Consider the following 27,799-nt stretch of genomic DNA (forward strand, 5'->3'; position numbering starts at 1 on the left):
TTTTAGATTTTGAAACTTTGTATCAACAAATTTATAGTGAAAATTCCATGATGACCTGTTTTACATGAAATTCTGGAGCTTGCAAAAACCCTAACTTCCTCAGATCATATCTCCGAAAATATGGCAAGACAAGGTCTGAAATTCAGACCCTAGGTTCACAGAAATTTCATCTAAAATGGGTTTGTTTTTTAGCTTCTGAAACGTCCCTGAAAAACCGTGATAGAAAAAATTCCACATTGACCTATTTGGAGCAGCTAAACCCTAGAATCAAAGCTCTGATACCAAATGTTATGAAACCAGTGCACAAAAAGATAGAAAAGAAAGATAAACACCTTAGAATTTAGCCTCTTCGAGGAGGCAACCTCCCTTAAATTACACAAATGAACAATTTTTGGATGATACAAATGACAAGACCTCCTTTCTATATATAGGTGTATAAGGGGTCATAGTATAATCAGAGCTGACATAACAATAATAATGTAAGGGCACAATAACAATAATGGGCTTCTATGGGGCACAATAATAACAATATGGGGACTACATGGGCACAAAAATATAATAAGGGGGTTGTACTAAGAATAATAAGGGGTTACACTAGTAGTCTATGGACCTAACAACCTCTAACATAGCACGTACGTTCGTGGCATACTAAACAATACCCTTAATTTGACTACATATTGGAAAATAACTTTAAAAATAACTTTATTTAATCCCCTACCAATACGATCTCAATATACCTTCCCAATTTAAAAAGCCCCTACTTTCACTATATATTGTAGTATCCATTTTTTCATTAACATTTTTTATACCCCTTTATATTTATATCCCTTTATTTTCATTAACAATGGTAAGTAGGTTTTTCACCTAGAAAGAACAACCTAAATACTACATAGGTGAAACCTCGAAAGTTTCAATAAAAAAGAGGAAGATATAAGTTGGTTGATTTAAAAATACATACTGTGGAAATTTTAATGGAAAACACATATATGTGAACTCTCAATTGCATCCTTTGTCTATTGAATACTAAAAATGACACACTACAACAACTCAAAACAAAACCTCGATAACCAACACAATGGTGCACCTTTCATCTCGCTTATAGAATAGGAAGAGAAGAGAAAGTACAATGAACCTGGACACATGAAAAATCCTATTTGGTTGGACTTTGTCAAACCATAGCCCTAACCTGACCACCGAGTGAACCATAGTTGCATTTTAAGAGTGTTAAGTAATTATGTCTCCATCAAAAGATGAACTGGAGCATGTAAGCATGAATCCCTTCCTTGAGTTCTATGTCCTCTACATAAGATGGGAATTTCTAACACAAAGTAATTGACTAAGGATTTGCACCCTCTTAGTAAGAATAGATCATGCATGCTAAAAATAGTAAGTTCTTTTATAATAATAGAAAAACCCCATCCAAAACCGAAATTACTAAATTTGATACAACATCTAAACTGGAATTAATTGAAGGTGTCATATGCGTACCCTTATCAAGCATGCACCCTCTTCTAAACAATAGTTTGTTTCACTATCTCCTATGGCATGCGTGTGCCCTCTACCAAGTAATAGTCAAGATCATTATCTCCTTCACTTTCATTCAACGTGTTCATCACTAATGTAAGGAAAGGGGGGAAGGTTCCATACATTTTGTCTTCTCTACGTCCCCATTGTTGTAAGGATCACTAGCTAAGCAACAGGTAAAAACTCTTAACATACACATTAGACATAGATCATAGAGGTATTAGTAATGTGATTCATGTTTGTTCTTGTTGGCTTAGTGGGGCCTGACCCAGGTTCATAGGTGATTTAGCCAAGAAAATCTTGGTACTACTGGCCCTTTCAACAACAGTCAGCAGAGTGCAGACTGAGGTCTCATCCGAAGTAGTATGGGAGGGTACTAGAACCAGGTTTCCGCACCCTAGGGATGTTTGATGGGGTACTCGAGGTCTGCGATCTGACTTGTCACTATGTGCACTTGTGATCCCTTCACGACTTGCGGTGTGGCTTCTGCACAACCCTACTCGTGGTGCGACCCCTATAATACCCAAGATCCTTGTTAGTTAACCAATTACCTAACTTGTGTGTGTAAGATTTATGGTTATTACAACATATTCATCAATCATAATAGTGCGTGCAATACATAAACGAATACAACCATAAAGAAGATAATGCTTAGCAAATACACAGGAATATGAATCAACTTCTCTTTTATTAATCCTCAATCTTTCTTACAAACTCAACACCGCCCTGCGCACTCAGTTGCAGGGGTTTGTGCACTCAACTGCGGACTCTACTAGGCCTCTGTGCACTCAGTTGCAGAGCCTCTTCCTACTGCTACAACACAAGGCACTTAGAACTCTACTCTAAGCTCGAATCATTCCTTTGCTATTCATCTATCCAAAACTCCCTCACTGCCTCTACAACTTAGAGCCTCGCTCTATTTATACAATCCCCTAGTCCGCAGACCATGGATAGGCCGACTTTACACTATTTTACAATACAATGTTTAGGGCAGACAACCCTATGACTCAATTGTACACTTTGCACTCTGCGCCCTCAATTCATGGAGTTTTACAACATCTCTAACCAAAACTTGGGCTTTGAGCCCCAAAAACCTGCTGTGGGGGGATTCCATGCCCAACAGACCCCCAACACAATCATTGTGACTCGTCTTGAGACACTTTGCTTGTGCGATGATCTTAGCACAGAGCCCCTCCAACTGTTGTTGTACTGTCCGGAGGTCCACAACGCACTATTCTATTGTTTTTTGGACGTGTTCCATGTGCTCTTCTATGGCTTTTGAATCATCCATGTATGACTCGTGTACCGGCTTTTGGTGCTTGTGTTTATAGTTCTGCGCCCTTGTCTAGCTCCTTGGGTTGCGAAGGCTGTGCTTCGGCTGGTGAGTCAGAGAGCTAGCCCACTCGTGTAGGGTTTCAAGCGGCTGCCATTTACTTTTCCTGGGAAGGGTTCTCCATTAAGTTTGACTAGATGGACCGTGCTTCCGTCTGTGACCTCTTTTACCACATATGGTCCCAACCAGTTCATTCTGAACTTTCTCGGAAATTTTTCGAACTTGCTATCATACAGTAGCACTAAATCGTTTACCTTGAAGGTGTGCAACTTGATATGGCGATCATGCCAGGTCTTTTCACACTGCTTTTGTACCTAATGTTGAAATCCAGCCAGAAACCATTCTTCCTCGAGTTCTTCTAATTGTGCGAGCCTTTCTTCCAGAGCTTCATGATCCATCAGGCCTGTGAGCACTACTATTCATAGACTAGGGACGATGTATTCCATTGGCATGACAACTTCCGTACCATAGACCAATCGAAAGGGTGTCTGTACCACCATTTTCTTGCACGTTGTCCTGTAAGCCCATAGGATTGCAGGTACACATAGTTTCCAATCGTTCCACTGCACGTTACATACTTTGGTCAGCACAGTGTCCGGTATTTTGTTGAATGCCTCTACTCTCACATTCACTTGTGGGTGGTACAGTGTACTTTTTTGATGATACACCTGGAACTCCTGTGTGAGCGCGCTGATAATTTCATTCCAGAAATGTGTTCTGCAATCACTCATTAAGATTTTTGGATAGCCAAATCGTGTCAACACATTTTCGAACAAAAACTTTGCAGCCGTAGTTGTCATATAGTCTTTGACTGGCTGTGCTTCCGCCCATCGTGTTAGGTATTCCATCACGGTGATGATGTAGCACGCACCCATCTTTCCCTGGGGTTTGATTGGTCCCACAAAGTCGATTGGCAATTTTTCAAACAACTATAGTGTCATTTGTGGATTTAATGGCATCTCATCCCTTCGTGATGGTTGTCCAGTCCTTTGGCATGTGTCATAGGCCTTACAATGTGCTTTTGAATCCTGGTGCAGAGTTGGCCACCATAACCCTATGCAAACAATCTTCTAGGTGGTCACGCGTCTTGCATAGTGTCCTCTTACAGCGCCCCCATATGCTTCCGCGAGGATCTGACCTCGTTCAAATTCAGGTACATATCTCTGCAATATCTCACCATTGCCCATCTTGTGGAGGTGCCTCGCGATGACAGAAAAGTCCGCCACGTGCACCACCAATTCCTTAATCTGTTGGACTGACTATTCCTTCGGCACAGTCCCTATTGTTAGAAAATGGATTATATCTTTGAAGTGTCCATCCGTGACGCGTACTACAAAGAGCTGTGCATCTAGTAGTCCCTCCTCAAAATTTGTGGGTTCCTCCCCCGTCTCAATTCGTGATAAGTGATCTGGTCCTGTGTTTAGGTGTCCTAGCTTGACTATCACCTCGAAATCATATTCTTGAAACAATAAGAGCCATCTGCATATGCGCCCCCCAACACAGGCATATTGACTAGGTATTTCAACGTGGAATGGTCGGTATACATCTTGAAATGTCCACCAAGTAAATAGTATCGGTATTTTTGGAGTGCATACACCATTACCAACCCCTCGCATTTGGTGGTAGAGTAGTTCTTTTCTACTTTGGAGAATCTTCGACTCGCAAACATGATCAGGTGATCCACACTCTCTACTCCCTCCTGTGTGAGTACAGCTCCCAACGCGATACACGATGCATCAATGTGCACATGAAATTACACGTCCGATTTCAAGAAGACCAAAATTGGCATAGAGGCTAGTTTCCCCTTCAGGACATCCAAACTCTTCATGCAATCATATTTCCAGTAGTATGTAACATCTTTTTTCAATAGATTTTCCATCGGCGTGGTTATCTGGGCATAAATTTTGATGAACTTCCTATAGTATCCAGTGTGTCCCAGGGTAGCGCACAGTTTTTTAACACTTCGTGGTGCTTCCAAATTGAGGATAGCGACAATCTTCGTAGGTTCCACCATCAGTCCTTGTTTGTAGACCACATGCCCCAGCAGGTTTCCAAAGGGAACGAGGAATGTGCACTTCTTTAGGTTCAGCGCAATCTGTTGTTGGTAGAAAGTATCCAGAATCAATCGTAAGCTTTCTACATGGTGCTTAACTAATCCAAAAACAATCTAATCATCCAGATATACCTCCAAAAATTTGTGGATGTATTCTTTGAATGCGGCTACCATGATGCGCGAAAATATAGCTGGCACATTCTTTAGCCCAAACGACATCATGGTGTATTGAAAGCATCCCAATTTTGTTGCGAAGGTCATCTTGATCCTGTCTTCTGGTGCGATCTTGATCTGATGGTATCTTAAGAACCCATCTGTGAACGAGTATGCTTCTTGACCACCAACATTCTCTAGTACCTCATCTGTAAATGGTGTTGGGAATGGATCGTGTACACAGGCATCATTCAGCTTCTTGAGGTCTATGCATATTCTTATTTCACCCTTTTATTTTTTCTACTGTACCACCATAGGACTCACCCAGTCAGATTCTTTCATTGGTTCAATAATTCCAACCGCGAATGTTTTGTCTAATTCGTCGCGAACCTTTTCTTTATACTTTGGATTCAGGCGGTAAGGTAGCTGCTTAATTGGATCCGCGTCAAGTTTTAGGGTGATCTTCATCACCCCTAAATCGCTCACAATCCCTTTTAAGTCTGTAATTTGGTCGAGAACAGGGCTTGGTATTCGCGGAGTAATTGAGTGACTTTATTGACTTTGGCATCATCCCAATAGGTCCCCAACGTTGTGTACTTCGGCTCTGCCTTCATTCCAATGTTGACCTACTTTGTCTTTAGTGGTGCGGTGATGTCGGGGTCTTCAAGTGATGGTTCGTGAATCTCGCGAGAGCCTTCTCTTACTGAAATGTTGATGTTCCATGGGTCCTCATCATCCTCCTCAACATTCACGTTATAACACTCTAGTGAACTGCTTAACTGTATCGCCCATTCTGGTTGAAGTACGCCCATTTTCTCCTGTGGTATTTTGAAGATAACGGCTTTTACTGCTTGTAGCACATCGTCAATAGTATCTGACCAACGATATTCAAATTTGAATGTTAACAAGAATCCTTCACTCAAGACATCCCATTTTCCTGTACCATGGCAGAGCTCTGTGTCTGTATACCAATTCATGGGTATAACGTCCAGGGTATGGTAGAATAAATGTACCCATTCAGGTTGTGGCTCTTCCCCGTAGACCTTAGTCCATTTCACGAGGTGTGTGTGTGGATCATCCCTTTCATCATATTTATCTACTAGATGCAATTGTGGTTTTCCAAAACACAGGCCCATCATCCTTCTGCATCTGCACCAGTATTCAAAAGTTCCTTGATGCGTACCCCACCATCGTGCAGGTGTTGCATGTAGTACCCAGTTCATCGCATCGAACCACTACTATTCTGGTACTGCACTTTTGAATTTGCTCAAAAATTCATCCACTGCGGACAATCCATCATATTTTAGTAGCTCCCTTACCTTTGTTGTCATGCAACGCAGTGATCTAACCATCATATTGTAGTTAAGCATTGTTACTTCATGTAGCCGATTCTGCCATCGCTCTATCTCTTTATCTCAATCTGAAGTGCAGGAGCTTTCGTGCTGGCACGAAATCCTTCCATTTGCATTCGGATTCACTGAATCCTCTCCTTATGGAGTTATCTCATAGATATAGTCGAGATCATCATCACTATCGTCGTCGCGCACCGGTTCATTTTATCACGCTCTTTCGGTTGGATCCAGCGGTACTACTATGCGTAGTGACTTTTTCTCAAAGATCATTTTGCGCTTCTTCAGATTTATGATTCCGTTCATATTGGTGGCCCAGTCTATTCCTAGTAGTGTGGGATAGGGATTGTTGTCATCGACTATCTCTATCACTTCAAAATCCTTTTGCACGCTCATGCCTTCAATATCAACTGTCACCCCTTGCAATCTTCCCATGGTAAAAATCTTCTGTTGGTTCGCCATTCGTAATTGAATAGGGGACCATTGTAATGTGGGTCTGCCCATGCACTCCCGTGTTTTCTTTGGTAATACATTCACGTCCAACCCCAGATCTAGGATTACCTGATGCATTTCATACTCGCCAATCTACGCAGTCAACCTCATCTCCCTTCAAGTGCACAATGCATGCTTCCCCAGATTTCAGACCACGGACGGTTCTCCTGACCCTGCACACCTAGTAATAAGTTCCTGTAGCCCTTTGACTGCCTTGTTGTCGCGTAGCAGTTTCATGCTTGTATCTAGAAAGGTATTCAACATTGAAGGATCCATTCCGTGTTCGAGTTGATCCTTACTACCTGAAGTGGAGGCCTTCGTGAAGCTCTTCTTAGCTTCCATGAATGTCTCCTTCGCATGTTCTAAATCAAACTCAGGTTCCTTGGTAGGAGCCTTGTGAACCCACGCACCTTCTTCAAGCTGCTTCCCCTTATCATCCCCCATGGTCATGCTGCTTCTGAGCATCATTTGTATATTCAGGTCTTCTTCGTGTGGCTCAGACCTCATCATTTGTATATTCTGAGTCAAAGGGGGTTGGAATACCCATTTTTTGCGCATCCTTGTGATCAACAAAGGGCAGTCCTTTGTCTCATGATCAAACTGAATACAATACAAAAATGATATCCTTGTCGGGTTGGTACAATCATAGACATAGTGCCCTGGTCCTCCGCAATTGTAACAAATCAGTTATCCGTGCCCCTATCCTGGTCCCATTCCGCCTCATCCTTGATCACGTCCCTGAAACCCAGTGCGCGCCATCCCTGTATTTGGGTTAAGGGCTCATGTTTCGACCTGCACCCTGTAGGCAGGAGTCTAATCCATATTAGTTCATAGCTTTGACAGGTACATTCATCGTGGCCTACGGACCTACATAAATTACAAAATGACTGTTGGGACATTTATGTATATTTATGTAGCAAATGACAATTATCCATAGTGTGTTTCCCTCCTATTTGACAGATCGTGCACCATAATGAAGGTTCTACACTCGGCCCTACCTATGCCTTTGGTCTTAACAACATTCGACCTCCTCCAGTCAAGTAGTTCGCGAATACTGCACAACGATCTTTGTCGTGGTCCTGGCCTTTGCATTTTATGCACCACACTTCCTCGCGCACCTTCGGCCGAGGTGTCCTGTCCTATTTTAAGCTTTGCATTTATAGACATAGATTCTACAACTGCATGTGGATTTGTTGGACTCCCAACCTAGCGTCTTGTATAGGGGTCTCATGCAACCTCATTGCCATCTCCAACACTTTGACCTAGGTGGTAAGTTTTTGCTATGACAACGGCATCCTCAAGTGCGGTGTCAATCAGGCCACAAACCATGCGTGATGTCATGCATCTATTAACATCATATTGGCTTCATGGATTGTACTCTTCAGCCTTTGATCCAGATCCCATGGCGTCTCGCCCAGGAGCATCGCGATCTCCTTAAACCTGATGATTGATTGTGTCTCTGATTTTAGCCTGCTAAATTCCCTGTTCAGTCCAGCTTGGATCTCTACAATTCCTGTGTTTGGGTGGTCATTAGAATGATTGATATACCATGTTAATGATCAGTCCTGAAGTACTCTTACCAGCGTAGCCTTTTTAATATTATCATCTACGATGCCCTGTGCTTCCCATATTGCTCTTACCACGAACTAGAATTGGTTCGGATCTTCATTTCCTATTCCTCTGAACACCGGCAATTTGATTGAACTCACCATAATTGTCATGCGGAAAGAGTCAATTTTGCAGACAAAATCGACCTCCCTAGAAGCTAAGGCTTTCTAGTGACAAACAAGACAATTAAACACTATCTTTCCCTAAATATGCATTTAGAATACAAGTAATCAGGTGTTCAAAACATACCTTTAGTCCCACGCTGTTTGTAGCAGTCCAGCCTCTCCGATCCGGATGAGCTCCTCCTTCTCTTCGAAACCTGCATTCACTAACAAGCAAACGATTACATAACACCTGAATAACTCATAAAATAAAACATATTCATCACAAAGACCAAGGAGTATATGAAACAAATTATGTATAACAACTTGTTGAGAAAAATGAGCTTAATTGTATTAAGTGGAAACAAAAGAAACCATTACAACCAGTGCCTTGGTGTTGTGCAGGTCCCTCCCAGGGTCTAGCAAGAGTTCTCCTTTACTTTGATCAGCTCACCCACTTCCAAATGAAGCTAAGAAAGGATGGGAATCTCTCCTCTCAAGCTCTATAAGGGAGTCCTAATTTCAGCAGCATCTACCCTTAGGAATGTTCAGCTTTCAACCTCCTCTCCCTCTGGCCCAATGCCTATATTTATCATGCTTTGGAGGAAGTTAATCAAGTCCACCATCAATGGGATAAGCCCCTCTTTGAATGGGATAGCTCCCCTCTTGATGGGATAAGTTCCTCTTTCATAGGGATACATGAACCATCTAGAGGCGCTCAATACACGTCAAACCAACTTCTAGAATGTTCTATAATCGACCACAAGTAACTTTTTTGAAGTAAAACTCGCGCCTTTTGACCTTTACAGGAGTACGCACCCACCCCTTTACAGACATAGCGTACAGGTACGCAGATATTGTCAACTTGGGGTGCGTACACGCAGGTAAGGTTAAGAGAAATTGCGTAACCAAAGTTAATTGACTTTTTAATGACTTTCTCTCTTTATTGGAGTTTGACATGAAGAGCAGAGGTATAAGACTTGCCAAGGAGGATAGTATGACAGTTGATGGAGCCATACTAACTGCAAATAGTCATGGTGACAAATTTTAGTGTAATAGATTGCCCCCTAAAGTGCGAAGCCTGTAGTAGATTAGGGTTTCATATCATCTAGGAAGGGTGAAGTACCTTATCATTTCAAGGATTATCTTGTGGAGATCCCAGTCGGAACCTGCAAATATTCAACAAAAAATACATATGTAAGATCATATCATCACCGAGGTAGGCATTCCCATACTCAGATTGAAAACTTTAACTAACAAACTAACTACTGCTCTGATATAGGAATGATTTCGCAATACATCATAATCATAGACTCTTGTAGACACAGTACGGATGCAACCATCTGTTTATGATTAGTCTACTGTACAATGAATACAAAACTCCTCGCAGCCTAGATGGTGGAAACTAGATCCAGGGTCTTCATTTCTACTTCCTGAAAAGGTACGATTCTATCCATGCGAAAAAATGAGTTGATGTTGAACATGGTAGAAACCACTTGATTACCAGTCGATGATGTAAATTGTTCACAAGTGTGAGAGAGACCACCAGTGATGTCAATGGTTCTCAAAGTACCCAGTACAATCCATGAGATGTGAATGAATGAGTTGATGTCGAACATTTCACGGAATCCTTCGATCGAAAGTCAATGATGTAAACCGTCGTCAAAGGCGAGAAACCTGCCATTGATGCATGCAGATTTCAAGGTACTTACGATTTCTAGGTCATCTTTCTAGATAATATGCTGATGTCGATAGAAAGCGACCCGTTGCAGGCAAGCCCACAACACGAAATCATAGATCAAGTTGAAGAAATGTAGCTGTAAGGACTGACTCAGGGATGGTCGAGATGGATGACAGGTATTTTACAGATGAATGGTTTATTTGCAGTGACCTCTTGAACACATAACGACACGACAGATGGCTTGGTGACAATTGACCCAATAGTTAATACCTGGAACCAGCTGAAAATTTTCAATGTGGTTTGATCAACTGTTAGGCAAAGGATTTCCCAACCCAAGTGAATGAAAAATGTCGTGTTCAAGAGTGGTGATAAGGTTTCTTCTGAGACAAAAGATAACAAATAGGCTCATTTTCCTCTCTTTTCCCCCACCATTTCTGGCAAGTACCTCTTTATTTTTTACAAGCTTGAGGAGGATAACATATGCTTGATTATAAGCTCATCCTTCAGATGAGTCCAAATTAGTTTTAGATTCGAACCCTAAGAAGGAGTGGTCCGTTCTTGTTTGTAATCGAACAGGTCCTTTACTGTGAAATTTTAACGAGTCCAGTATAGGAGAAACTCAACGTTTTTCAATTTTAGAGAGTCTGAAAAAACTTAAGAAGACTCCAGGGTTGAAATTTTTCGTAAATTTGTGTCTCCCAAGCCCGAAAAAGTATAAAGTAATACTTGAGAGAACCGCTTGATCTTTTACGACCAAGGAGTACTTTCATGATTAGTGTCTTTGACCTGAAAATTAAAAAGCGATCAAGGACACGTCGTTTTATTTCCAGTATTGAATTTGAAACGACAAAAATCTGGCAATCTTTTCCTGTTTTTACGGTCAGAAAAGGGCTATAAGGGGACCGTCTTTTAATTCCGTTTTAACGAGTGTAAAAGAAACACTCAACAGTCTTTTCATGTTTTAGGAGTCAGAAAAGGGCTTAAATATGACTCTTATGTTTTTGTTTGTGAAAAATGACAATTTTCCCTGAAAATCCTTTTATCCTGCACAAAAACCAACACATTACTCATACCTATTTAAGATATATAAGAATACTTTGGAAAATACCTTTTCATGCTGAAAAATAAACAAATTTATCATTTATTTACCCAAAAAACCTATAAAAAGGGCTTTTACCATTTCATTTTTACCATTTTACTGTTGAGGAGAGAAAAAGGGCTTTTGGCAAGAAACTTCCCATGTACATTGCAGAGAATCCGACCGTCGAAATCGAACGTCGTCTCATAAGGTATTCTACAACATCCTCCTCTTCATTTCCATCCATTTACAATTTGTTTTTAGGCCCTAGTTTCATTTTTTGGAGGCTTTGGGGTTTCAAGGTCCGCTTTTCGGGGTATGCAGGTGCTCCACTGGTGACCCGCGTACCCCGACATTTTCTCAGTTGGGAAAATGTCGGGTGTACGCACCTTGCCTTAAGGGAACCCGCGTACGCATGCCCTATTCCTAAAGGTGGGGTGCGTACCCCGCAAAACGAATTTTTAAACCCCAATTTCTTCAAAATGGACCAAATTTTTTTGATTTCATTGATTCTAACAGATGTTTTTTGGTGTGTAGATTTCCCACCATACTTGATTGGCGCGAGAGAGAGCACGAAGATGTCGATTTGGCTGCCATTAATCATCAACCTTCCATTGATGCTTTGAAGGCATGCGACCTTTACAAATATTGGGCCATACCTGGCATGAGGGCCCAGGTGCACTTTCTAGAGTGGCTGGTAGAGAGATGGAACGTCCAGGACCAGTGCTTTTACATTGGAGGGCATCAGCTCGAGATAGAGCCCTCAGATATTTATTTCCTCACTGGTTTTCCCAAGAGAGGCGAACAATTGACTCTGTTCGGGACTAGGCCGAGTGGCCAGTCCATCACTAGTCTCCGACAAGAGTGGTGTAACACTCAGTCTCAGGAGAAGGAGATAGAGATCAAAACTATATCCCGACCTGAACTTATGGTGATTGCTTTCACGGTTACTAGACTTTGCGGGGCTGCCACTTTACATATTGCCACTGGATCCCAGATGCGGATGGCGATTGATTGCTATCGGGGCACCATTTTCAACTGGTGCGATGCTGTGTTGGCCAACTTAAAGGGCCAACTGACTAGGACCAAAAACGGACAGCTGAAGACTTTTTGTTATGGGCCTTTAGTTGTGAGTTTTTCCCTAAAGAGGGTTCCGATGCTGATCCCACAGCAGCTCACTGTTGAGGTTGGGCCTCCCCGAGAGCCTAAGTTGATGCGATGGGTTGCGGTGATGGCCCGTCATCCTGACGAGGGTACGGAGGTTGTCCGATTTATTCCAAAGTATTTTCACTGGTTGGAGGACCAGATCTTCTCTATACAGGATTTTCCTTATGCTGGAGTTGATCTTCGTGGAGATCCGGACATGGTTCTTCCACCGGGAGAACAATGGGATGACACAGGTACTTCATTTTTCACAAGTTTTTAAATTATCTATTTTTTTTGTTTTTTATATAATCTCAAAACTGACAATAATAATTTTCAAAATGCAGATGTAGGCCCACGCCGTCCAGCCAATCTCCGGCCTTTCGAGAGGAGACTACCAGTTGCAGCGGCACCGGCCCCACGGGACGAGGCCACAGAGACCCTAGTTGAGTTGGAACAAGACCTAGAGCGTCTTACGGCAGACATACCAGAGACTACTATAGATGATATTCCTATCAGGCTTCAGCGCTATGTAGTCGCAGTCCCAGGACCTTTTAGGAGGTTCTTGTGTAGGGTGGCGCGTGCAGTGGTGTCGTATAGAGAGCATCACCAGTGATTGGATGGTCGTTTTTGTAGACACATGTGACATTTTGGTTTTTTGTACTTATCATTTTTGCCGATCATAAGGTGTTTTTCAACCTATGATCGAAGACGATGTATTTTTTGACACACTCCTATCTATATATATCATTATTACCGGCCTATCTTGTTAAACATGTGTGATTAAATGTTTTTAAATTTACATGTATGATTATTGCAAATGTCTGTCTAACATTCGAGAAGCAATTGCATCTGCTAATGTATTTAAAGACCTTGGAATATGCTGATATTCAATGTAATCAAATTCACGTTCCAAGAGACACACTCTCAAAAATAACCTTAATAACACTGGATTTCTAATGGCATACACTCTATTAAGCTATAATACAACGAGTTCAAAATCTAACCTCACTATCAAACTCCGAATTCCGAATGAAATAGATTCAGACAATAATTCAATCACTACACTGTATTCTGCAATGTTGTTTGTTGTTTGACCGAGGCTTACCCCATGCATAGAAACTAACTCGTCAGAGGGTGAATAGATAACCCAAGCTGCGGAAGAGATATTCCGTGTACTACGATAAGCACCATCAGCAAATCTGATGTATGTTTGGAGAGGCATCGACATCTGCAAACATCAAGCGTAAAACCAAGATAAGCAGAATAAGGATGAAAAACACACTTTCTAAGCTAAGCACACTGTCTAAACTAACAAACACACCAGCTAGAAAGAAAAACCTAACCTAACTAAAATCTCCATACCCGTCATTTAAGCATAATACCTCTTTAGGTAAAGTCCATTTCTAGGTTTACCCAAAGAGTCCCCGTCAAAATCTACCAGCTCATAGGCCCCTTTTGCTAGCTTTTGCTTGACAATATAGGGCCCATGCCACATAGGAACGAATTTTCTAGCACCTAATTTATCGTTAGCTTGATCATATAATAGCACTAGGTCTCCTTTCGAAAAATTTCGAGGGGTCACATTTTGATCATACTGAGCTTTCATACGTTTTGCGTGAGTCTCAATTGCCAATGCAGCATCACGTCGAGTCTCATCTAATTGAGCTAAGTATAATAAACGCTTCTCCTCTTCGGAAGTAGCTGGAAGTAATTCGATAGCCATTTGAAGTGACGAGATTTCGCATTCAATGGGCAGCACAACTTCCAAACCATAAACTAGTTGGAAAGGAGTGAACCCTGTTGATGTTTTCACTGAGGTTCGGTACTCCCAAAGCGCGGAAAATAACATGTTGTGCCAATTCGACCGATGAACACCAATGATTCATCGGATCATGATAACTAAAACTTTGTTGATGGACTCAACCAGACCATTCGCTTGTGGATAATAAGGAGTTGAGCTATCGTGTCGCAAACCAAGCTGGCCTGTAAGTTCCGTCATCATAACGTTTCGAAAATGGCGCCCATGGTTAGTGATTATCGCTTTTGGGACACCAAACCTAGCAATAATGTGATTGAATACGAAAATTGCAGCTGTCTTGCCGTCTGCCTCGAATGTAGGCATCGTCTCGGCCCACTTAGTAAAATAATCAACCGCAAGGATGATATACGCATGCCCCCCGGCCGAGTGAGGGTTACATGTAATAAAATCAATACCCCATTTGGCAAAAGGACCAACGACAATTATAGGGTGGAGAGGAGCAGGTGGTGCACGCATCTTGCGATCAAACACTTGACAGTTGTGGCATTTCCGGACCGCAATAATACAGTCTATAAACAAGGACGGCCAGAAGTAGCCAGCACGCAATATTTTTTGGGCTGTGGCATACCCAGACATATGACTGCCACACGCTCTAGAGTGAAAGTCATTCAGAACCCTTTCAGCTTCCTCATGAGTTAAGCAATGGCGAAAAACCAAGTCTTCCCCACGGCGATAAAGAGTATCTCCAATAATTTTGTACTGTTGGGACTGGAATCGAATTTTCTGACGTTCCGAATTTGAAACTTCGGGTTGAAAGGATTGGGTCTGGAGATAGACGATTATATCCCCATACCACAAATCTAAAGTGTTGATGAGAAACAAAGATTCGTCCGCAATGGGTTCCTCTGCCACAGTTTCTGTGTCAGCACGCGGGAAGTCACACATTAACTCGGCAAAAGCTAACGATTTCTTAGACTTAGATTTCTAAAACTCCAAGTCGAACTCTTGCAGGATAACGATCCATTTAGAGTACTTTCCCCCTAGCAATTGTTTAGTTAAAATGTAGATCATAGGGTTGCAATCCGAAATGACTGTAGTTTTACAGAGTAGAATGTAGTGACGAAAGCGTTGGACAGCTTGAACGGCTGCCAATGCCAATTTCTCCACATGTGAATATTTGAGCTCAGTTGGGTTTAAAGTCCGACTAAGGTAATATATCACATGTTCCGTTCCAAAGTCGTCTTCCTGAACTAAGACCATTCCAATGGTGGAATGAGCGGCGGCGAGGTACAAAAAGTAATCCTGGTTGTAGTTGGGAGGATGCAGCAATGGTGCATGGGTCAACGCGTGCTTGAGTGCATCAAAAGATTTCTGAGCTATCTCATCCCAAGAGAATTGAGCGTTCTGTTTCAGCAACCGGATGAAACCCTTTGTAATCTCGGTGTAGTTAGGAATCAATCGGCGTAAAAATTTTGCTTTCCCCTGCAAACTTTGGAGTTGGCGAAGACTCGAAGGAGGAGGCAATTTGATGATAGCTTCTACCTTCGAGGGATCGACGCGAATGCCGGCTTTTGAAACTACAAATCCCAGCAATCATCCCACCTCTATACAGAAGACACATTTGTGTGGGTTCAACCGAATACGATAATGCCTACACCTCATGAAAATTGCTCGTAAATGGACAAGGTGATCAGCTCGATGTAATGAGTGAGCAGGCAAATCATCGAGATACGGTTGCACAATGTGTTTGATGTCATGAAACGCATAAGACATCGCCCTTTGAAAAGTGGCTCCGACATTCTTAAGTCCAAAAGGTAATTTGTAATAAGAAAATGTCCCCCATGGACAAATGAAAGCCATTTTTGGTTGATCGGCAGGTAGAATATTGATTTGGTTGTAACCGGAAAAACCGCCCATAAAGGAAAATATTTCACTGCCGGCACAATCATCAATTATTTGATCGATATAAGGTGTTGGGTAGTTGTCCTTGGGACAAGCTCGATTGATATCCCTATAGTCGATACATATTATTATTGTTCCCTATTTTTTTTTAACCAGAACAATATTCGATACCCAATCTGTTAACGGGATCGGATAAATGAAACCTGCTTTCAACAGCTTCTCAACTTCTGCTTTAATTGCAGCCGCTTTTCGTGGGTGAATCTGACGCAAACGTTGCCGGATGGGTTTAGCGTCTGAGTAAGTATTGATCTCATGGACAACAATTGTGGGATCAATTCCTGGCATTTCGTCATAGGACCAGGCAAACACGTCGCAGAATTCTTGAAATAGGGCCTTGTATGTCTGAATTTCATCATCTGAACACGAGGCACCTATATGAATGTGCTCAACAATTCCAGGCTGGACTGAAATGTCAATGGTAATAGTGCGAGAAGAGTTTCCCAAATTCAGCTCTGAATCAGGATGTTTCATTGGACTTTGAGCTTCTTTGACATATTCAACTGTAAAGATTGATGAGAAATCGTTTTCAAAATGATCATCCTCAGGTAAAAACGAAGATATATGATGGAGATCTTCCCATGGTAATCGTCTACACACAGGACTTCACAAAGTTGTTCGTCAGATGACACAACTTCGGGAAACGTTATTAACTCCGAGGTTGAGGTGAAAAGTGATTCCTCACGGACCACATTCATTTGGTCGATTTTGTATGAACTCGGGTCGGTAAAAGACTGCACGGCTTCATAGACAATTTCATATGGACTCAAAGGCATTGCATCACCAAATGAGTCTATTTCAGATTCAGAAGGAACGATCCAAGGATCGTCATAAACAATGGTATCTGATGTAATCATATGAATAGATGCAAATGAAGACAAGGCGTTGATTGGAGGAAAAGGAAAAGTTCCCAATAAACCGACATCTTTAACTAATCCTACTCCAACATCCTTATAAGGGATAGTCGTTTTACCGACATGCTGGATACTCTCTGAAGAGGCTGGGTCGGATGAAAAGTAAGCCAGCTGGTCTATGGTTACGATTTTTCCATTATGTGGAAACTTTATTACTCTGAAGACTGATGAAACGACCGCTGTCATAGCGTAAGACCAACTTCGACCCAAGAAAAGGTTGTAGTCTAGAGGGGCATCAACCACCTCCACATCCAGACTAACGGTTTTTCCTTCAACCCCTATAGGAAAATCCTGTAGAATGCCAAACGGATGGAACCCATGGCCATCAAAGGCCTTAAGAATTGTCGGGGATTGATTTAGTGAAGGAAAACCAAGTGATCTCTAGCACTGTATCGACATAATACACGTGGAAGCTCCCTCATCAATTACAGTCCGATGAATAGGCCTGTTTTTTACTATCACTGGGATCTGGAAAGCCATTTGATGACGTAAACGTGGTGTACTATTTTCTAGATCAAAGATTATTAGGTTCAGGTCCTGAACATCAACAACTCCTATAGCCGACAAAAGTAATTTGCGTTGTGCTGGGCATGATTGCAGCACTTCCAAAGCCGACATTGCTGAGGGTGAAACAGCTAAATCCTCAACAATGTTGTAATTCTGGGCCGCTCTCGCATGTGGATTGAAAGCAAACCTTCGAAGTATACCCTTGGCGGGCGGTTTGATTACTAAGTCTGGGTTAGGTTTCTCGATCTGTAGTGGATCGGAACCGGGAGCTGAGGTTGATGGATTAGAATGAGAAGATTCTGCTTCTTTGCCATCAACAGGACTCTTACTACCATAATCTTGCGATCGAGTCGCAAACCTTACATGAGACATCATCAATATGGGTTATTCACTGGCACTCGAGGAAGAACCAATCATCTTACTCTCCTGCTTTGGAAATGGATCTTTCAAAACAGCAGGAGTTGGGGAACCCTTGACGATTTTCACAACCTTGGCCCGATGAGGGCAATCTCTTGTAAAATGATCCTCTTCACAAATAAGACAAGGATATCAAGGTTTACGTTTTTCGTCACTGGTTTTCGACTTTTCTGTTTTCTCCTTTGGAGTTTTGTCTGATTTATTCTTCTTCTTACCTTTCTTTTTCCCACCGGATTTTGATTTAGCCGTAGATGACTCTACAGCGTGAATATCAGCGGAAACTTCAGCAGAAGATTCTCTTGTCGGGGATTCTGGTAAGGTTATAATAGGAGAAGAATTCTTTGAGGATTTCTTCTTGCTTTTAGTATTCACTGTAGCAATCATGCCATCAGCGGCATGAGACCCCGAAGGAGCAGCAGCGATTTGATTTGACTTAGGAAGATCTAGGATCTTTTCGTGTAACGTACCTGACTGAGTGTAAACTAAGTCAAGGTACTGCGCTTGAGCAATCACTTGCTCCTCAGTAACTACTCCGGCCTTAGCTACGTCTTCATTAATCTTCGGTAACAATGATTTAACAAACCATTCAGCTAAGATTTGGTCTGGGATAAAAACTTTCACTAACCGCCTTCGACGTCTCCATTCATGAATATGATCGGAAATATAAGTGGATGTTGATTGTTTTAATGAAGTTAGTAACTCCGTGCCATTATCATATCTGACCGGCAACTGAAAATGAGTTAAGAACGAGGTAGCTAACTGGCTAAAATTATAAAAAGAGGCCCGTGGTAACTCAATGTACCACTTGGCCGCGAGACTAATGAGAGTACGTTGGAAAAGACGTAAGCGGATCGAATCATCCGAGATGGAATTAGAGGCACACTAGAGGTGGTAAGTCATCACATGATTCGACGGATCCTCTCCAGACTTACCTTCAAACTTGGGTATGTCATTGGCCAACTTATTTGGCATTGGCGGCCAAAACGGAAGATAATTTATTGGATCGTTCGTTAGGCGCGACAAGTCTGGTAAATCCAAAGTTGCGATAAACAGTAATTGCCGATTAGGATCCCTAAACTTTTGGGTCATAAGACCAGTCCCAGGAGGAGGATATCCGGGATAACTTGGAATAGGAATCGCATTCGGGATATTGTATCCTCCTGGAAAACCAGGATTAACAGGACCGTACTGGGGTTGTTGAGGTTGTTGATAAGTGTACCCAGGATACGGTTGATACTGGTAAACTGGCTGCTGGACAATAGGCCCGTATTGGTACTGTCTCTGGTACGGTTGATAAGTGAATTGTGGTTGACTAGTGACAACCGTACTTAAACCAGGTTGTCCTACAGGCATATGAACCATAGTTTGAATCGTGGATCCAGACAATGGTAAAGATGTCTGAGGAGTAGTTACAGAGACAGTAGAAACCGGAGTTGTCGATACTCCAGAAGTAAGTGTGGTAGACTGAACAGATGTTGCGGTAGTTGCAGCAGTCGTTTGAGATGGAGTACTAGGGGAAATAGGCCCAGACTGAGAAACTATCGAAGGTACAGAAGTTTGAACATTAGACTGGACTGGTTGCCGGGGTGAACCAAAAACTAAGGGTTGTCCAGCTTGAGATGAAAACTGTACACTTGGGTGCAATACCTGTTGAACTTGCGATGGATCCCACACTATGTTCATTCTGGGGTATTGACCCATGACAGGTTGAGGATATTGAGATCCATAACTGGATTTAGGGTAGGATTGATAAGTGAAAGGTACACTTCCCGTACCTTGAACATAAGATTGACCTTGGGGTGGTTGATAACCTTGACTCGAGTACTGGCCTTGGGGTAGATACCCTTGAGGTAAGTACTGATACTGGGGTTGACCTTGAGGTATAAATTGATACTGAGGATGACCTTGGGGTACATATTGAGGCTGGGGTTGACCTTGAGGAATGTATTGCACCACGGGTACATACTGTCCTTGAGGTTGCCCCCCAGACGCAATTTGTGTACCTTGAGGTTGCCCCCTAGGCATTAATTGAGGCTGCCCCCCAGGCGGTAATTGGCCACCTTGAGGTTGAGAACTGGGAATTGAAGCTGACATCATGTAAATGTCTCCTACACCCAACGATTTATTACCATTGTTTCCAGTTAATAACCCATGTTCAATGGGTTGAGGAGATGCTCCCGCAAAAGTACCAGAAAGTGATTGATACCCAGAGGGAACAGAAGGACCGCCGTACAAGAAAGATTCAGGAGATTGAGTAAACATAGACGACTGACCTGACATACTTACAGGAGTATAAATACCTCTAGGTGGATAAGGAGTACGAGGTGGAGAAAAACCTGACCCTGAGTTGTCCAAATAATTAGTTAAAGAAAGATACCAAGTAGTACTTCTAGGTGGACTGTAAAAAATGGATTCACGCTCCCTTAGATCAATAGTAGGTTGATCTTCAGGGATAGGGACGCCTATTTATTCTTCTGGAGCAAGTTCTTCAATAGCTATCAAACCAGAAGGAAGATTTTCGGTGATGACTCTTTCTACCCTAGGTGAATCAGGAGCACTAGAAGTTGGAGTAACATGTTCAGATATCTTAGGTTCTTCACCTATATCACTAGTAGATGAAAAACTACCAGCAAGCTCGGAAACTGCAATAGCTTCGGGATTATAACCTGTTTCTAGACTTTGGTAATCAGGATGAACTACCAACGAAGACTCTCCTTCTTCAGGTGAACCTACTTTACTGCCACTAGGAGTTACAGGGACTTTCAAACCTTCGTAATGACTCAGGACGTCTTCAAGAGGTTGGCCCTGAAGTCTACGAGACTTCCTCAACAAATCGGCCACGGTTACAATCTCAGGTGACTGGCCCCGAAGTCTACGGGACTGTCTCGGTAATTCAGCCACAGTTAAAAACTTTTAACTACTGCACATGCAAACAAAGTAAAATCTCAAAGCAAACCGCCTAAAGTCTCTAAAGAACCAAACAAATTCGAATCACACGCCTAAAGAATCTAGGGCGTCAAACCATACACAAACAGTAGCCTTCCAGACCAAAAACACCAGTTGGTGATGAAGCCCAACATCGTCGAATTCAGTACAGAAGTGGCGGGTGGAACAGTTACCCTGGAAACCTGCTTAATGAATAGACCGGCACAAGTTCCTCCACTTTAACCGTCTCGAGTGAAGTGAACCCCCCAGAAAATCCAAGTGAGTCTAGCCGACGTCTGCTCCAGGTACAGTGGGATCTTCCCTCCACCGTCACCTTGGGTAGAACCCTAAAGATAATGGTCACTAAGGTCACCAACAGCAACAAATACACCTGGGGGAGCAGTCTACAATCCGATAGCACGCAAGGGCAGAGTATCAAGCTCAATCCCCTTGCCGGCTCCTTGACAATAATCCAAGGTTTACCGATAAGTGACCCCAGGCTCCTCGACAATAATCTGAGGTTTACCGTTTGTAGTACGTGCGTATCTGGCGTCGTTCCCAATGAAGGAGGATTGATCCGCTCACTGGTTCAGACACGATCTCGTGCTTCTCCTTTAAGAGGAGCTTTCCCAGAGCATAAATGTAACAGCTGGATTTATCCTACCACAAGATGAGCTACTTGTTTGGTTTTGCTGTCTTGGAGAGTTAATTGCTCTCCTACTCCAAGACACTAGCATGATCTATGTTGGTGTTTCAGAGCCCTAGTAAATAAAAAGTTACTAAGTTAATTTTATTTTAAGCGTTAATTTTATGGCTTTTCTTTAGGACAAAAGGTAGTGGAGATGAAACTGATGGTGTGTAGACTCGACTCAAATCCACTAAAAAGATGCACCTAGGATGATTTATACTATTTTTCTTTTTTCAATGAATTCCCTAGCTAAGAGAGTTGGAGAATGAAAAATTGATATAAAGACAACTTTCTTGGCAATGAAAATCAAAGAAACAATCTCTTTATCTTTTCCAAAGCATACAACACATGGCCACTAATTATTTCACGAAAATTCCTTTCTCTTCTCAAAGACTTCAAACGCTACTAAAACAAACTTTTCTTCAAAAGAGATTTTTTGTATTTTTTCCTATATTAACAAAGCATGTAAAACTACTTAACAAAAATCAAATTTAAAAAAAATCTATGACAAATCAAATCAATTTTACCTAAAAGCAAATCTAAGAGAAATTCGCCTAAAAGCAAATCTAATGAGGCGAAAGCCTACCAAGTATAATTCTGGGATGTTTTACTCAGTTACAATTCAACCAAGGACTAGTTCATGCAGAATCATAAACCAGTCAAAAACAAAAATCAAAATCTTTTGATCTTTTTCTTAAGAATGAAATTCAAAGCTTAACCAACAAGCTTTCTCGAAATTCCGCAAAGAGACAACACAAAGGTAGGTTTCTCACACAGGTGGATTTTATGAAAGGTCCGACTCCTAAGAAGACTGAAAAGGCTAGGGAGATCTAAGGTTTTACAACTTCTAAAGCCAAAGTCACTACAAGACCAATGCAAAAATCAAACCCTAGGGCTAGAATTTCTATGAATTTCACTAAAACCCTTGATACTAATGAAACAAGCTTAGATGAAGACTTCTGACAGGTAACCAGTGGATCTGGGCAGCAAAAAACAAATTATAAACAAAATCTAAGAAGCAAAAAAGGAAAAATTGAAATTTTCTCAACTTTTGACAGGGTACGCAGGCAGCCTGTTTGCACAGGTGCGTGTACGCTCTGTGTACAAAGCTGCAGTGCGTACAAGTACGCACTGTGCTTAATGCAGAGGCTGCGTACTTCTAGCAAAACCAAGAAAAGTAAAATCTAACTTAACCCTAAGCTATTCCACCCAAATTCACAGTCAATCAGTCAAAAACCAGAAAGAAATCGACTTTTCTCAAATCAAAGTATCAATCAAAAGAGAAATCAATCAAATCCATGGATTCCCCAGTGGAGTCGCCATTTTGTCATGCGGAAAGAGTCAATTTTACGGACAAAACTGACCTCCCTAGAAGCTAAGGCTTTCTAGTGACAAACAAGACAATTAAACACTATCTTTCCCTAAATATGCATTTAGAATACAAGTAATCAGGTGTTCAAAACATACCTTTAGTCCCACGCTGTTTGTAGCAGTCCAGCCTCTCCGATCCGGATGAGCTCCTCCTTCTCTTCGAAACTTGCATTCACTAACAAGCAAACGATTACATAACACCTGAATAACTCATAAAATAAAACATATTCATCATAAAGACCAAGGAGTATATGAAACAAATTATGTATAAAAACTTGTTGAGAAAAATGAGCTTAATTGTATTAAGTGGAAACAAAAGAAACCATTACAACCAGTGCCTTGGTGTTGTGCAGGTCCCTCCCAGGGTCCAACAAGAGTTCTCCTTTACTTTGATCAGCTCACCCACTTCCAAATGAAGCTAAGAAAGGATGGGAATCTCTCCTCTCAAGCTCTATAAGGGAGTCCTAATTTCAACAACATCTACCCTTAGGAATGTTCAGCTTTCAACCTCCTCTCCCTCTGGCCCAATGCCTGTATTTATAGTGCTTTGGAGGAAGTTAATCAGGTCCACCATCAATGGGATAAGCCCCTCTTTGAATGGGATAGCTCCCCTCTTGATGGGATAAGTTCCTCTTTCATAGGGATACATGAACCATCTGGAGGCGCTCAATACACGTCAAACCAACTTCTAGAATGCTCTAGAATCGACCACAAGTAACTTTTTTGAAGTAAAACTCACGCCTTTTGACCTTTACAAGAGTACGCACCCACCCCTTTACAGACAGAGCGTACAAGTACGCAGTTATTGTGAACTTGGGGTGCGTACACACAGGTAAGGTTAAGAGAAACTGCGTAACCAGAGTTAATTGACTTTTTAAGGACTTTCTCTCTTTCTTGGAGTTTGACATGAAGAGCAGAGGTATAAGACTTGCCAAGGAGGATAGTATTACAGTTGATGGAGCCATACTAACTGCAAATAGTCATGGTGACAAATTTTAGTGTAACAATACTGAACTGCAGTGGTGGCAGAAGTGGAGTAGGTGGAGATGGAGGTGAGGGGGGTGAAATGGGTGGTGGTGTGGGTGGAGGTGGTATATGCGGGATTCTCTGTCTTATCAAACTGACCGCACTTCTGAGGGAAACTTTCGCGAGCTCCTCCTTGCTTTCCCATGAGGGTGAAATTAAGGGGTTGTTTTCCAACTCCTCACAACTTCCGCTCCTATAGCTCTTTCTGCTTCACATAGTCCCAAACATTAATTATTCGCATAACCCTCTTTTCACACAATGGCATCTTAATCCAAGTGTTCAAATATTTAATATACTTACATCGCGGTCCCTTCAGAAAATGTCGCTCTGCCTCACTGTAGTTGACGGTCGTGTCTACTATGAACTCAGTAATAAATCCTCTTGTTATTCGGTCAAGCCAGTGGTCCACATCTCACGCTATCTCATCTTCTGAGGATTCTAGTCTGTGCACTAGTTCTGGGGTCCACACTATTGGTTTGTCAAGCCTACACCTTCCCTGGCTGTCAAATAACTTTGCGATCCACTCATACAGCTTATATGGAAAAGATGCAAAGAAAATTTCATGGATTTCATTGTACAAGTAGTGATCCAACCACTGCTCCTTAAATACTCGCAGATTTCTATTTTCTTGCGAAGTGAACTTGTGAATCTTCTTGTCCAACCACTCTTCAATTTCTTTCTTTGTAGGGTTCCAATGGCATGACATCCGACATCTTTTATGTAGATCCCGGTCTCAGCAACAGAACCATTTGTTGGCTTAGTAGGGCCTAACCTAGGTATAGAGGTGATTTAGCCAAGTAAATCGCAGTACTACTGGCCCTTTCGGCAACAGTCCGTGGAGCGTAGACTAATGTCTCACCTGAGGTAGTATGTGAGGGTGCTAGAACTAGGTTTCTGCACCCTAGGGATGTCTGATGGGCTGCTGGAGGTCCGTGATCTGACCTGTCACTACGCACACTTGTGATCCCTTCGCGACCTGCAGTGCGGCTTCCGCGCAGCACTACTCGAGGCGCAACCCGTATAATACCCAAGATCCTTGTTAGTTAACTGATTACTTAACTTGTGTGTGTAAGATTTATGGTTATTACAACATATTCATCAATCATAATAGCGCGCACAATACATAAACTAATACAACCATAAAGAATATAATGCACAACAAATACACAGGAATATGAATCAACTTCTCTTTTATTAATCCTCAATCTTGCTTACAAACTCGACATTTCCCTGCGCACTCAACTACGGACTTTACTAGGCCTCTGTGCACTCAGCTACATAGCCTCTTCCTACTACTACAACCCAAGACACTTAGAAATATACTCTAAGCTCGAATCATTCCTTCATTATTGATCTATCCATCACTCCCTCACTCCCTCTACAACTTAGAGCCTCGCTCTATTTATAAAATCCCTTGGTCTGTGGACCATGGGTGGGCCGACTTTACTCTATTTTACAATACAATGTTTAGGGCAGACAATCCTATGACTCAATTATACACTTCATGCTCTGCGCCCACAATTCGCGGAGTTTTACAACATCTCTAACCAAAACTTGGGCTTTGTGCCCCAAAAACCTATTGTGGGGGGATTCCATGCCCAACAATTCTGGAGCAAGGTTGCTTGGGAGTGGGAGTAGAAGTGGGAATTGGGAGTGAAGAAGGAACGAGGAGTGACATTTTCAAAATATCCCATGTTGGGAGCGATTTTGGGAGTGAATTTTATATAATAAATATTTTTATGCATATATGTCAACAAAGGTATGTAGAATGATGAATTTGTGATAAAAACATAAAAAAATGGATTAAACCATATACCATCATTCATTTAGTATTTATAATCTTCAGCAACCATAGGTCCACAGATTACAAGTTGTCATTTATATAACATGTAAGGGTGCACATAACCAAAATAACATCAAGTGAAATCCATATTTGAACCAAAAATACATCAACAAATAGGCTCTATATGGCCTATAAAATCCAAAAAAACCATGCTACAACAAATACCTACATATCATCAAAATCATAGCTCATCTTGGGATCTTTGTCATTAATATCACCCTCTAAGCATTAAAATAAGATAGAAAAACACAGCATGTCAATTCAAGATTTTTTTTGAGTGACGGGTACATTTTTAGTGGGTCATGATAGAGGAGTTTGAAAAGAAATGTCACTGACATAAAGGTACATAGAGCACTTGGTTCTTTTAATTAAATATGAGTTCCATACCCTAGTACATGGAAAAACCAAATGGAAACATTGCAATCCCCTGCATCCTAAAATCCTGAAAAAGTAATAAGTCTGCTAGATTTTGAATGAGATCTAAAATTCTACTTTCTCAATATGAAATCTAATGAGGTCATAACCACTCTCAAACATCTCCAGTCATTTCATGGTGACGTTAAAAATTTAATTCAAAGGATGAAAATAAAAGATAAGGAGAATGCCACTTTTACTTTAAGAATTTAACATTACCATGAATTGCATGTCAATAGTAGAGCCATATGTTTGAATATTAGGCTACTATGGACCTAATATTACCATAGTTTTCCTTTCTCCCTCCCACTCTCAATACTCCTCAACCTCTGTTTCTCTAGCCCACTTGTTTTTTGCCTCCGGGTAGCCAATGTATTGTATAAACAATACCTTATAGTAGACATAAATAACAATCCTTTTTCTCTCTCATTAAACACTTAGATCCATAAAAATTAGAAAACTAGCTAGGAATGTACACAAAGAAAAATCAAAAGGAAATAGTCAAAAGACCTATTAAAAAGAACCAACCCTAACCTACAAGCAAGTGTGCACTAAGAGTTAAAAATTCAACAAGTATGAAACTCACAAGTAGACAAATACAAATGGGTTATCTACGGACAAAGATGCGAGAGAGGTATCTAGTCACCAATGTCTCTGACTGGAATAAAACCCAAGAGAGAGATCAAAACCCGAATTAGAAAGAAAAACTCTACCAACTGAAGGAAAATATAGAAAAATACATAGTAATCAAGCTCAAAAACTATATATCTAAAAGTAGGCTCCTAAAGGGCTTAACATATTACCTTAAAATTGAAAAATTTATGAGTGAAACCCTTCAAAAATATCTAGAAGAAGGCTTCAATGCTATGTGCAAGAACAAATTGAGCAACAAAGGCCAAGAAACCTCTATTGAAGTGTTATCTGAGCACCAGAGGAGTCTTCAATGCCCTAGTTATACCTGGGGCCAAGAAAAAAAATGAAAAAACTTAGTGTTAAAGTTGTAAACCATTAGGGTTTCAGATCCAAGATAATGATTATACTTATGACTACTGTAAATTATAAAGGACAAAGAAAATACACTAAAAAATGTAAATACTAAGGCTACAAAAATGCTCTCACTAGGATCTCCTTAATGGAGTTGCTAATTCTGTTACGGAAAAATTTCACTTGTAGTGTTGAGTTAATTTAGGTCTAGCATACCTAAATATGGTTTTCTTAGATGGAGGGCATGTGTTATGCTCTTAACGTGCAAAAATATACCCAAATACAGAATATGCGAAGAAAGATACCTAGAACATAGAATAGTGAGATACAACAACAAATATTTTATTATTCAGAAAGCAATGTTCACTGGCCTCTTCGAGGGGGCAACTTCCAATAGAGCAGAGCTCGATAAAAAAATAAGACACAATGCTCCTCGCAAGGAGTCTCTATCCTTTATATATGACTCATACATGC

The sequence above is a fragment of the Pinus tabuliformis genome, chromosome J (assembly GCF_031772625.1).
Source record: "Pinus tabuliformis cultivar Carrire ecotype Pingquan chromosome J, CPIR1, whole genome shotgun sequence".
NCBI lineage: Eukaryota > Viridiplantae > Streptophyta > Pinopsida > Pinales > Pinaceae > Pinus > Pinus tabuliformis.